Source organism: Grammomys surdaster, unplaced genomic scaffold (assembly GCF_004785775.1).
Source record: "Grammomys surdaster isolate TR1022 unplaced genomic scaffold, NIH_TR_1.0 100, whole genome shotgun sequence".
Lineage (NCBI taxonomy): Eukaryota > Metazoa > Chordata > Mammalia > Rodentia > Muridae > Grammomys > Grammomys surdaster.
This window is the reverse complement of record NW_021604579.1, coordinates 3,548,398-3,560,452: the sequence shown is the minus strand read 5'-3', so window position 1 is coordinate 3,560,452 and position 12,055 is coordinate 3,548,398. Positions and strand designations below refer to the sequence as shown.

The 12,055-nt window shown below is 46.3% G+C and overlaps 1 protein-coding gene across 3 annotated transcripts in view; it reads right to left on the bottom strand.

The window, feature by feature from the left end:
- Positions 1-11,576, bottom strand: part of St3gal3 (ST3 beta-galactoside alpha-2,3-sialyltransferase 3) — a 201,203-nt gene extending 189,627 nt beyond the window's left edge. For 2 of the 3 annotated variants that reach the window (XM_028785699.1, XM_028785708.1), the window contains exon 1: positions 11,364-11,576. The gene's annotated coding sequence lies outside the window, so the exon portion shown is untranslated. Of the gene's footprint in view, positions 1-11,018 lie in introns of all 3 variants that reach the window. The other variant, XM_028785693.1, reaches the window with a different exon arrangement.
- Positions 11,577-12,055: the final 479 nt, after the last annotated feature.

Below are 12,055 nucleotides of genomic sequence, written 5' to 3'. Positions count from 1 at the left end.
GGGTGTATGCACACAGGTGAGATGCTGGCAGAGGTCAGAAGCATCAGATAGATCCCCTGGAATTGGAGGTACACTTGATATGAGTGCTGGGATCCGAACCTGGGTCCTCTGTAAGAACAACCCTGACTATTCTGCTCTTACATGTACTGAACAGTATATGGTTATAAATGTGAGGGAGATGCCCCTGCCTCTCCTTCTCTAAGACCCTGCATGTTTAAGCCCATGCAGTGGCTCCATACTGTTTACACATTCATCTTTTGAAACAAACAAAAAAACAAATAAAGAAACAATAATGGCCAGTCCTCGGGAGCCCGAGGCAGGTGGATCTCTATGAATCCAAGCCAGCCTCATCTGTATAATGAATTCTGGGCCAGCCAGGGCTACACAGAGAGACCCTGCCTTTAAAGAAGCACAGAGTGAGTGAGGGCAAACCACTGTGCCTCAGGATTGAGGACAGCCACGCTGGAACCCTGTCACCTTATCAAAGCAAACAAGCCATTATTTACCTGCCCAGGGATAACTGCTGCCAACGGCTGTGAAACTGCTGAACAAACAAGGCTCAGACATTATGGGATGGCGGTAATTAATGGCTGTCGCTTCGAAGAGATGATGTCTGGACTAGCCTGAGCCTGGGAAGCTGGTACCGTAACCTTGCTGGGGAATGTGAGCTTTCTCTGGCTGGCAGTGAGGAACTGCTACAGGATTATATAGGAAAACATGCTCAAACCACAACACGAGGACACAGGACAGAACTGTGCCTTGACTAAGGCCACGTTAGTCTTGCAGGCCGCCTGCCTCCAAAGGGCACATCTCCAGGGGCTCTCAAAGGGAGCCACCGAAAGTCTCACCTTTGTATGAATTTGCTCACCCTTTCATTTCGATGGCACTGGCTCCCGCGGCACAGGGGGTTGCGTTAGTGACGAGGCTGCACAGGTGAGAGGTGGGATATAGTCACTTCCTAACGTACACTGTTCATGCAGTAGTGAACAACACCAATATGGATGTGAGCAAGTTCATAACAATCAGATGCACAAAGCAGGATCATCACCACGTGACAGTGAATACGAAGACACCACAGACTCTGTCAGCCAGCATCCTGACAAGTCCTTACAAGACATCTAGAATTTAACTGTGGTGCTTAAGCTGTTTTTCTTCCATGGGAATATTGGTTTTCCTGGTTTCTAGACCATGTGACCTACCTGATATGCCAGAAGTGCACACACCTGCCCTTCTGAGACAAAGCACCTGTCTCAGCAAAGGCTAGAGATTAGCTTTCTTCAGAGGAAACCCGGCTGGGTGCATCTGAGAGATTCAGTTTATCAACGTTACCATTCTTGTTACTTTGTTAGCAGAGGCACATAAAAATATCATATAAACACTCTCATGCTTCACATACACATACCGAACATACCACACCACACACACACTATACACACACCACACAATCTGTATACACACACACTCAATATACACAAACACACACACCACACATAAACACAACACACACTCTCTATACACACACACACAAATATACACACCACACATACTCTATATACACACACACCATACATACTACACACATATGCACACATAAGCCATTCTCAAAGTGTATTCCAAGGACCTGTGACCCCAGAACTTTTCAGGGACTCTATTTACATAACTACTCTAAGATACTAAACATAAGTATGTGACAAAGTGTCTTGGGGCCACACAGTGTGACATATGATACAACTGCTCTCACAGCTATTGGAAAACATGCCTGTGTATTCTTGTGATCTAAAGCTTTCTCAGTAGCTAATAACTTTTTGAAAGTGATTTATTTGTGTGTGTGTGTGTGTGTGAGAGACAGAGAGAGAGGGAGAGAGAGAGGGAGAAGGAGAGGGAGAGGGAGAGAGAGAGAGAGAGAGAGAGAGAGAGATGGGTAGAAGTCAGGGGACAACCCAGTAAGCCATCTCATCATCCCTCTGGTAACTTTTAATGCATTCACTATACCTAATACAGTAAACAAGTAATCAGCACAACCCATGAAGATGAACATTCTATGGGAATATTTAATATTTTTAACTGTTAAGGAGATCCTGAAGCCAAATGTTTCTGTGACACTTAGTTACAGGATTTCACAGCTAGTCTTGACTTTTCAAACAAAGGGTGCAATGAGGCTAAGCGGTGGGTGCTTGTCTCCTGAGCACTGTAACCCCAGCACTGGGTGGGGAGTTGGGGAGAGACAGGTGGATCCCAGTACATTCCTGGGGCTCACCACCAATCAGCCTAACCTAATCCCGAAGTTCCAGAGTTCCAGGTGAGTAGAGTCAGTCAGTCTCTCTGTCTGTCTCTCTCTGTCTCACTCTGTCTCTGTCTCTGTCTCTCTCTCTCTCTCTCTCTCACACACACACAAACACACACACACACACCACACCACATCACACAAAACAAGCAAGCAAAAACAAGGTAATGAGTAACAACTAAAACTGATCTTTGGCTTCCTACACACACACAGGCATGCACACAAGCACATACACGTACACACACAATACACTTCCTACACACACACAGGCATGCACACAAGCACATACATGTACACATACAATACACTTCCTACACATACACAGGCATGCACACAAGCACACACACATACACACACAATACACTTCAGATAGGGAGTTGGCTCAGTGAGTAAAGCATTTGCCATGCAAGCGTAGAGACCTGAGTTCAAATCCTCTGAGCCCATGTAAAAGTGAAGCACAGTAGCACAACTATCTGGAATCCCAGTGCTTCTGTGGAGATGCAAAGAGGAAGACAGGCAAATCCCCAAAAGCTTCTAAGTCAGCAAGCCTGGCACAGCAGACAGCAGACATCCTGTCTCAAATGGGATGAAAGGTGAGGTTTGACATGTGATGCTGTCCTCTGACGTTGGCATGCACATGCCTACACTCACACACATGAACACATGCATACACACATAACACAAGATTTAAAAGGGGGGAGGGTGAAGGTTGTTAGGCATGGTGGCACAGGCCTTTAAATGCCAACAGTTAGAAGGAGCAGAGTCAGGAAGACTTCTGTAAGTTTGAGGCTAGCCTGGTCTACAGAGTGAGTTCCAGGACAGCCAGGACTACACAGCAAGATCATGTCTTGAAAGCAACAATGCATATGAACATGCACTTATCATTATTCTGAAAGAAAGCCTGACAAGAAGGAAAAAGCGATATACTGATACAGAGACAAGTACTGATAACACTAAGTACTGAAGGCAACAGATAAAGAGCCAGCAGGACAAAATATGATAAACTCTGCAGAAGCAGCTTATGCTCAGCCAGGATGGCTAGAGAGGACGCTGACAGAAAAAACATCCAAATTAAACCCTACTAACATCCTCATTAAAAAAAAAAAAAAACTCTCCAGAAGACAGTAGGAGAATAAAATTTCAAGGGGAAAGAAGTCACCAAGAACAGACAGAGCAAGAAGCAAACGCGTCGGCACCCAACATTATGTCATCATCGGTGGCTGACCGTGTGCTGTACACTGGGGTCACTTCCACATGAGGGCTGGGAACAGAATTGGTTAGCATTCAAACACTGTTTTAATTGGTATGATGCTCATATCAATTCTCTCTTCTTTTTTTTTTCTCGAGACAGAATTCTCTCTTCTTAATGTCAGAATAAACTCCCTTATGCCTAACACTTCCAGACAAGCACCACCAATCACTTAAGACATTAAAAGAACAAAAAACAAAAAAACAAAAAAAAACAAAAAAACCAACCATGAGGCAGGCAAAGGGAACTTAAGGCAAATGATCACCACCATGGCTGAGGTAATATATATTAAATGTTAGGAATAGCAAAACCATCATTTTTATTGCAAGATGTTCTTTATGGGGCTGTGGGCATGGCTCAGTTGGTAAGGTGCCACATAAGCGGGAGGACCTAAGTTGAATGCCTCAGAACCCATAAAAAGCAAGAGTGTATTAGTGTATGCTTGTAATCCCAGCGATAGGGACCCGAGACAGGAGGGTCCCTGGGATTTGATGGCCAGTCAGCCTAGCTTAGTCAGAGAGCCCTAGGTCAGGGAAAGACTGTCTCAGAAGAAAACAATGTGGACAGCTCCTGAGGAACAATACCTAGCCTCTTCATGCAGCCACAATGTCCCCCACCACCACCACCATTCATACCTACAAGAGAGACAGAGACAGACAAACAGTTGGACAGTCAGAGATCCTTACATAGGCCCAGGCCTTTTACCTTTTATTCTAAGCCAATCATTACAATAACTGTGGAAGGTAAGAAATTTTTTCTCTAATTCTCAAATCTGAAGATCAGTTAAGACACAAGAGGTTTGCAGCCCACCCAGGGTCATACATTAGAAACTGGTGACGATGACTGAAATCTTTCGGCTCTGCTGGCTCTTATCTGCCCTTCCGTAGGCCATGGACGCACCTGGCACCCGATGGTATCAGCCTCTAGTATCCCTCCTCTCTCTTACCTCACTGTAATCTCATCTATAAATCTTTTATGACCAGTAGTAGGCTTGGGACTGTGGCTGTAAACCTCAGAGCTTTCTGCATCGAGATCATCACCCTCCTCCCTCCTCCTTCCAGTGATCCTCCTGAAAGGCAAAGCTGATAATGTCATTTCCTATTGGCCAACCCTTTCCTGGCCCCTAATCATCTTGAAGCTTTAGCTTAATCTTCTTGACTGACTTTTACATCATTTCCACCCACCAACTGAAGATATTCTGCACTCCTACCATAAAGCAGTCTCAGGATGTAGCCCATGGTTTTGGGTCTCTGGGCCTGGTTATACAACGCTTCCTGCGTGAAAAGCCCTCTAAACCCATACCCACCTAGCTAATGACTGCTGGTTAATGAAGACTTTAAATTAGGCATTAATTTCTCAAGAAAACCATTATTTTATTCCCAATCTGACACCTGGCCCCCTTAAAACAGCCACAAAACCTTCAGCCCAGCCCTTGTTCTAAGGTGATCAGCCCTCCATCTTTGCCTGTTCCACATTCTATCAACCACAGATGGAAAAAAAATTTTTTTTTAATTATCTGGGAATCAAAGAGGTGGCCGAGCAGATAAAGGTGTTTGCCGTGTAAGCCGAAGGGACCAAGTTCTATCCCCAGAACCCACATAAGAATGGAGGAAGAGAATCAACCCAAAAAATTATCCTCTGAGCTCTACACACATGCTATGGCGCCCCCCAACACACACACACATATGCACACAAACAAATAATAATATATATAAATAAAATTCTAAAATACTGTATTTCCTGCAGGGGACCTGAATACAGTCCCCAGTCCCCACACTAGGGAGCTCAGAACCTCCTGTAACTGCAGCTTCATGGACATTCATCTCTGCAGATACCTGCATTCACATTCACACACACACAGAAGCACAAATTTGTAAATGTGTTGTTTGATGGCCATGTGGCATACGCCTGCTCAGCATCCAGGAAGAAGTGGAAGGAGAAGAAGTTCACATTTATCCTCAGCTATATAATGTATTACAGGACAGCCTGGGCTAGAGACCATGTGTCAAAAAATAAAATAAAACAAACGAACAAAACCAAAAAACGTGTCTGAGGCTGTAGAGAGATGGCTTAACAGTTAAGAGCACTGACTGCTCTTCCAGAGGTGCTGAGTTCAATTCCCAGCAACCACATGATGGCTCACAACCATCTGTAATGGGATCTGATGCCCTCTTCGGGAGTGACTGAAGAGGGCGACAGTATACTCACATATATAAAATAAAAAAAATAAATCTTTAAAAACAAACAAGCAAACAAACAAACAAACAAAAACCGTGTCTGAGCCCGGTATGGTGGTTCGTGCCTATAATCCCTACACTCAGGAGACAGAGACAGGAACAAAAGGGTTTACACGACATTTCTACTGTGTCACAGGCTAGAGTCACAGGTAATCTCAAGTACAAAGGAAGTTGTGTGGGGTTATATGTAAATACTAGACTTAGTAAGAGAGCTGCACATTCTCAGAGGTAGGTGCCCTTGGGGAGTCTAGGGAAGTTACCCATGGGTACAGAGAGTTAACAGTACCACACCTGCTGGTTTAGCTTAGGAAGTTAGGGATGTATCATTCCAATCTGTGATACTACAATGTTAGAGGGTGGCACCAAGCTACATTTAAGAAATACTGTGCAATGACTAGAGAGTCTACTGGAGTGGCATAGACTGCCAGGTATAGCTAAATACCATATAAGTATAAAAATAAAAAATATACAGTAGCTAGATTTAATCCCAGCACTTGGGAGGCTGAGGCAGGAGGATCTCTGTGAGTTCGAGGCCAGCTTGGTCTATGTACTAACACTCTATTTCAAAAAGGAAAAGACAAGACACTGGATGAGAATGTGATTCAGTGGCACTGGTCTTACCCGGCATGCACAAGATCCTGGGATCAAACTCTAGCACAGAAGTTAAAATGAAACAAAAAACTTTTTGTTAAATGTCAGACAGGTGGTTGGTGAGAGGCAAGACCCAAAGCCAGAAAGTCAGCTCTTCTGTCTCGCAAGTCAGAGCTCCAACAAACACTTAGCCTTATCAAAAGCAAGCCAAAATACCAAGTGTAAAGCCGCATTTAAATCCAGTTAAACCAATTAAATGCATCTTAAAGTTTTATACTCTTGACTTTTTTTTTATTCTGAGACAACGTCTCACTTATGTAATCCAAACTACCCTTGAATTTGAGACTCCTGACTCTGCCTCCCCTTTCTGACTTCATAAATGAAAACACTTAAATATGATTTCGCCTACTTATTATTTCTTCTTATTTGTTGGTTTGTTTTTAACACAGGGTTTTATATAGCCCAGGTTGGCTATCAACTCTGTGTAGACAAAGATGACCTGGAACTTCGAACCCCTATCTCTAACCACCTGAATGCCAGACTAACAGACACGCTCAGTTCATAGTGACAGGCGCTGAACCCACCCACAGCTCTGTGCCAATCAGGCAAATACATTAGCCATTAAGCTACATCTCAACTGTTGCTTAATTTTGAGAAAGGTTTGAGGCTAGCCTCAAACTCTTTATCCTACTGTCTCTGTTCCTGAGTGGGCAGTACAAGTGCATACTTTCTAACACCTCAGAATGCTGTAGCACTTAAGAGGTGCAAACAGGAGGATTTTGAGTTCAAAGTTATCCTCAGCTACATAGAGGATTCCAGGCCAGCCAGAGCTCCACGAGACACTGTCTCCAGACAAAACAGACTGCTATCAAACAGTAATCCTCTAGGGAATGGCTGCATTATCATTGGGGTGTGATTTATTGCCCTTGTATTTCTAGCCTTGGCTTATACACATTGATACAGGTTGTGGTGGAGTCTTGGCCCTGTTTCTTGTCGATGTCTATATACTTAACCCGCCTCTAGTGCCCACCCGACTTACTAGCTCTCATCTTCAATGGTCACAGGATATGTAGTAGTTGTCAGTGCCAAAAAGCAGCTTTGGCTCTTTAGTCATAAGCTAAGTCTGCTATTCCTCACCCTGCTTTAATGTTAGGCAAGGCCACGTGCCCCTCTCTGACCAACGAGACGCGAGGAAAGCACAGAATAGAAGCTGTAGAAGCTGGTACCCTCTTGACCACCCCTAGTTTCCAGCTGTCTCCATCCCTGATTATGTGTGACAACCAGAGCTCCCTGTACACTCACGGTAAATGGGCTGCATGAACAGGAAGCTAACTTAGGTACTGTTAAGTCACAAAATCTTGAAAAAAAAATTTTTTTTTACTCTAAATTACCAAAACCAATGCTTGAGACTTCTCAGGAAAGCACTCTCTCCCATGGCCAATTTACTTGCATGTTTTTTTTTAATATTTTTTTTATTTATACAAGTACACTGTAGCTCTCTTCAGACACACCAGAAGTGGACATTGGATCCCATTACAGATGGTTGTGAGCCACCATGTGGTTGCTGGGAATTGAACTCAGGACCTCAGGAAGAAGAGTCAGTACTCTTAACCGCTGAGCCATTTCACCAGCCCTACTTGCATGTTTTTATGACAAATATTTTGATTGCACAAAGAATGTTTATGTGGCTATCCTACTTCAAGACTATTTTCTTTTTCTTTGAGGGGAGTGGAAGTGGATACACAAGATCTCATTAGTCTGGGCTGGCCTCAAATTCCACAAATAGCTGAAGATCATCTTGAAAAATTTTTTTTTAACTTTTGTCTCTCTTTTAAGTTTGTTTGCCCACCAGACAGTACCCATATGGCAGTCAGAGGATCAGTTCTTTTCTTCTAACATGTGGTTATTCCAGGAATCAAATTCAGGTCATGAGGCTTGGTACCAAGTGCCTTTACCAACTCAGATAACTGGATGGATCTTCAACAACGCCTGAGCTTCTTGCTTACATGTACAGAATGCTAGGATCACAAGCATGTTCGACCATACCCAATTTATGAAATGCTTGGATGGAACTCAGAACCTCATAGCACTCAATGAACTGAGCCACACCCCTAGAGCCCGACTCCCTCTTTTTTCTTTTAGTTAGAATAGATTTTCGGATGCTGCAAGGGAACAGTGACCAGTAATTACACCAGGCAGGAGCCTCAGACAATAACTACAGTACAGCTTGTATCAAAATACTATTTTGTACACAAAATACATATGCCAAGTACCTACTATGTAAAAACACTGTGTCAGACAACAGGGAAGACAGTCATGTCTTTTCTTTTAACATACATCTAACATTGCGAGTGGAAGAGACCGAAAAGTAATTGTGGCAAACGGGCACACTTGAAAGCCTGCAGAGCTGAGGGGACAGGAAGATTCTGAGTTCAAGGTCCGAGGCTGTTTGAGGCTGACCTGGGCTGCCTGAGGTCCTGTCTAAAATAGAGGGGAAAGGGGTAGGAGGGAGTTCAAGGCCAGCCTGGGCTAGACAAGATCATGTCCCAAAAAACACCAAACAAACAGAATACAACCACACACCACACACAAGAAAACCAATATCAAACAAATACAAAAGGCAGAGCCCCAGAATTAAAGAGAGACATCTCATCTAGGTGGAGGGAAAAGTACAGAGAGGCTTTACAGAGGAAGTTCCGTATGGAATGGCCATAAAACATGGGCCAGGGTAGATGACTGAGAATGAAGGGCTCATTTAAGACATAAAAAGCCAACATACGCAAATACATGGAGCTCAAGCAACAAGACACAAAGCCACATGGATGAAGGGACCTAGAAAGGGTTATATATCAAAGGGTATGGCAATATCCTGCCGATGCCAAGCTGCCCTGGGCCTAACCAAACAGTAGGGAGCCCTGAAAGCCAGAGAAGAGGCATGCCTATCTGTAATGCCGGGTGAGGACTAACTGAAGGGGCTGGGGGCGAGGGGAGACACATGTCCAGGGGATTCTGGGCCAATTCCCAGACACATCAGGCCCCAACCTGTGTGATGACTGTAAGAGGTGAAAGAAATCAATGTCAGAGCAGTGTGGTGGCAGACCTGGGCCCTGTCTCTAACTGCAGGAAGCTAGTAAATGAAGGCAAGATGCAACATGGACTCCAGCTCCAGGGCAGCCTAGCGAGGCAGCTATGACAGTGACATCCCCTCTAAGTGCCTTAACTGTCTTTCCTGCCAGGTCCAGGTCCAGCCTTTGCTCCTCATAGGACAAAGGTGCTTTTCTAACCTGCCTTTGGATCATTTATAAGATGGGGTCACTAGTAGCCTAGGCTAGCCTCAAGCTCACTGTGTAGTGACCTTGAACTTCTGTTCCTCTTGTTTCCACCTCCAGAATGTTAGGCTTATAGGCAAAGCGTGTCACCGTGCCCGGTTTTACATGGTGCTAGGACCAAATCTAGGGCCCCTCTGCATGGTACACAAGGACTCTACCAACTGAACTAACCCCCCCCCAACCTGTCTTCTCTACAACCTAGTCTCCCTTTCTCTTTCTGCTAAGAACGCCCTGGAACCAAACAGGAGCATGGAGTCCTCGGCCACCTTTTGCATCCTGGCTTTTCATTGGCTCACTTGTCCAGGGAGCCTTTCCACTCTCTGTGGTTCGACTCCAAAAACCTTCCGTTCCGCCATGAAACCTTCCTTAAACACTCGCGTCTCCTAAGTTTATCACTTGTGTGAGCTTCCTTCCTACATAGGTCTAGAGAACAAACTCCACAGTTTAACTGTCCAAGTTTCCCTCAAGTCAACGCCTTGCACAAAACAAAACATGAATTCAGTAGGCGTGTGACTGCGGGCAAGCTCACTGGCCTCTAGGAACACACTTGCTTTGCTTCATCATTAATAACTTACTTGTTAAGAGACACAGACATCAGCTTTGTGAAACGGAGCAACCAACACCACTTTATATTTAAAAATGTCTGTTACCTTAGGAGACAATATGAAACTCCCATTTGGTCATATGAGGCTTTACTCCAATTGTTAATCCCCCAATCTTTCTTCTTTTCCTTTCTTCAGTCTTTTGAGACTGGGTCTTGCTATGTGGCTCTTGTTGACCAGGTATTATGCTATGTAGCCCAGGCTGGCCTCTGAAGCAATCCTCCTGCTTCAGCTTCTGAGTGCTATTACAAGTGCGCACCTACCACCCCGGGCTCCGATTCCTCTGAGTCTTTAATTGAAAGTTTAGGGACATAACTAGAATTGTCATATGATGTCTACTGTGCTACACATCCGGAACCTAACTCGTGGTTTATCTACCTTCACAGTCCATTATCTATAGTACTGATAATTCAAAGAACCTCACAGAAATGTGTTAAGTACTCTTTGCTTTCTGGGATAACAGCTGTCTCCCTTCATCAGTCACTCCCTAGGTTAATTACAGTGACTCAGTTTTACCACCTCCCCGTACTCAACAGAAACAAACGAAAATGAGATTTATTGAGGAATCATAAAAATGGGTGCTATTGTAAAAAGGAGTCTAAACACATCTGTGGGACATCCTCCTAACCAAATCTGCCGTCCTCAGTAAGCTTTTCTCTCGCAAACAAGACCACTGAGAAGACAATGGGGAAACACTCCAGAAGAAAAGGTAGCGAGAAGACGTACTTTGACAAACTGACCCGGTCGCTCCGAGGAGGATCTGGCCCCGGGGAAGGCAGAGGTGACAACCGCTACTCTTGGTGACTCCCGCTAGGCTTTCCCCGGACTTTCTTGCGCTCGTCCCACAAGAGGGTCCCGGGTGACCGTGACCCTCCTCTGCGCCCAGATTCGCGCGCCCTGGGGCACTGCACACAGGTGACCTCGGCGCGCTCCGCCCGGCTTGCAAGGCCCTTCGCAGGCCTGGCCCCCACCCGGGCCCAGGTTTTGGTCCCCGGCGCGGCTCGGGCCGGTCTGGCAGGGGGAGGGGCGCGGCGGCCGAGAACTGCGACGGGGACGCAGGGCAGGCCTTACCGCAGCGGAGAGGGAGGCCGGGGGCGGGTGGCGCCAGGGCGCACGCAGAGCGCGGAGGCAATTGCAGCGCGAATAGCGGGGACAGCCGAGGGGACCCCAGAGGGAGCCCAGGACGCGGCAGGCTGCACGGGCGCCGCCATGGTGGGGACGCAGCGGCGGGACCACCAATCCTGCGGTCCGCCTCGGCGGCCGCGCCGGGGGTCGGGCATCGGCAGCCAATAGGCGCACCGGAACCGGGCGGGGCGCCGGGCAGGCCAATGCGAGGCTTCGCCGCAAGGGTGGGCGGGACCGGACCCCGGAGACCCAATGGAAGCTGGAGGCCGAATCCACCCCCCTCCCCATCTCCCCGCTGTAGTTGGAGCTTGGGAGGAACGCCGCGTGGAGAAGCCGTGAGTGGGACGGCCCGGCTGCGGTTAGGTCTCCTCTGGTTCCTAGAGGAAGTCTCCTGTCTCCAACCCACCGCTCTGCTGTCAGACACGGCCGCTGGTAGTACCCCCCCGAACGCCTCCTGAAGTCCTGTCCAATCCTGTGAGGGTAAGAGGCCAGATAAGTTCTGCGTAACCTCGTAAAAAGGTCGCAGATGGGCCACAAAGCCACACCATATACTCAGCAGTTCAGGAGGTCGCACCCTCATCCTGCAGCCGAGTGCATTATCCTAAGGCAATATTTAATGCAGAATTTACCCAAAGAGG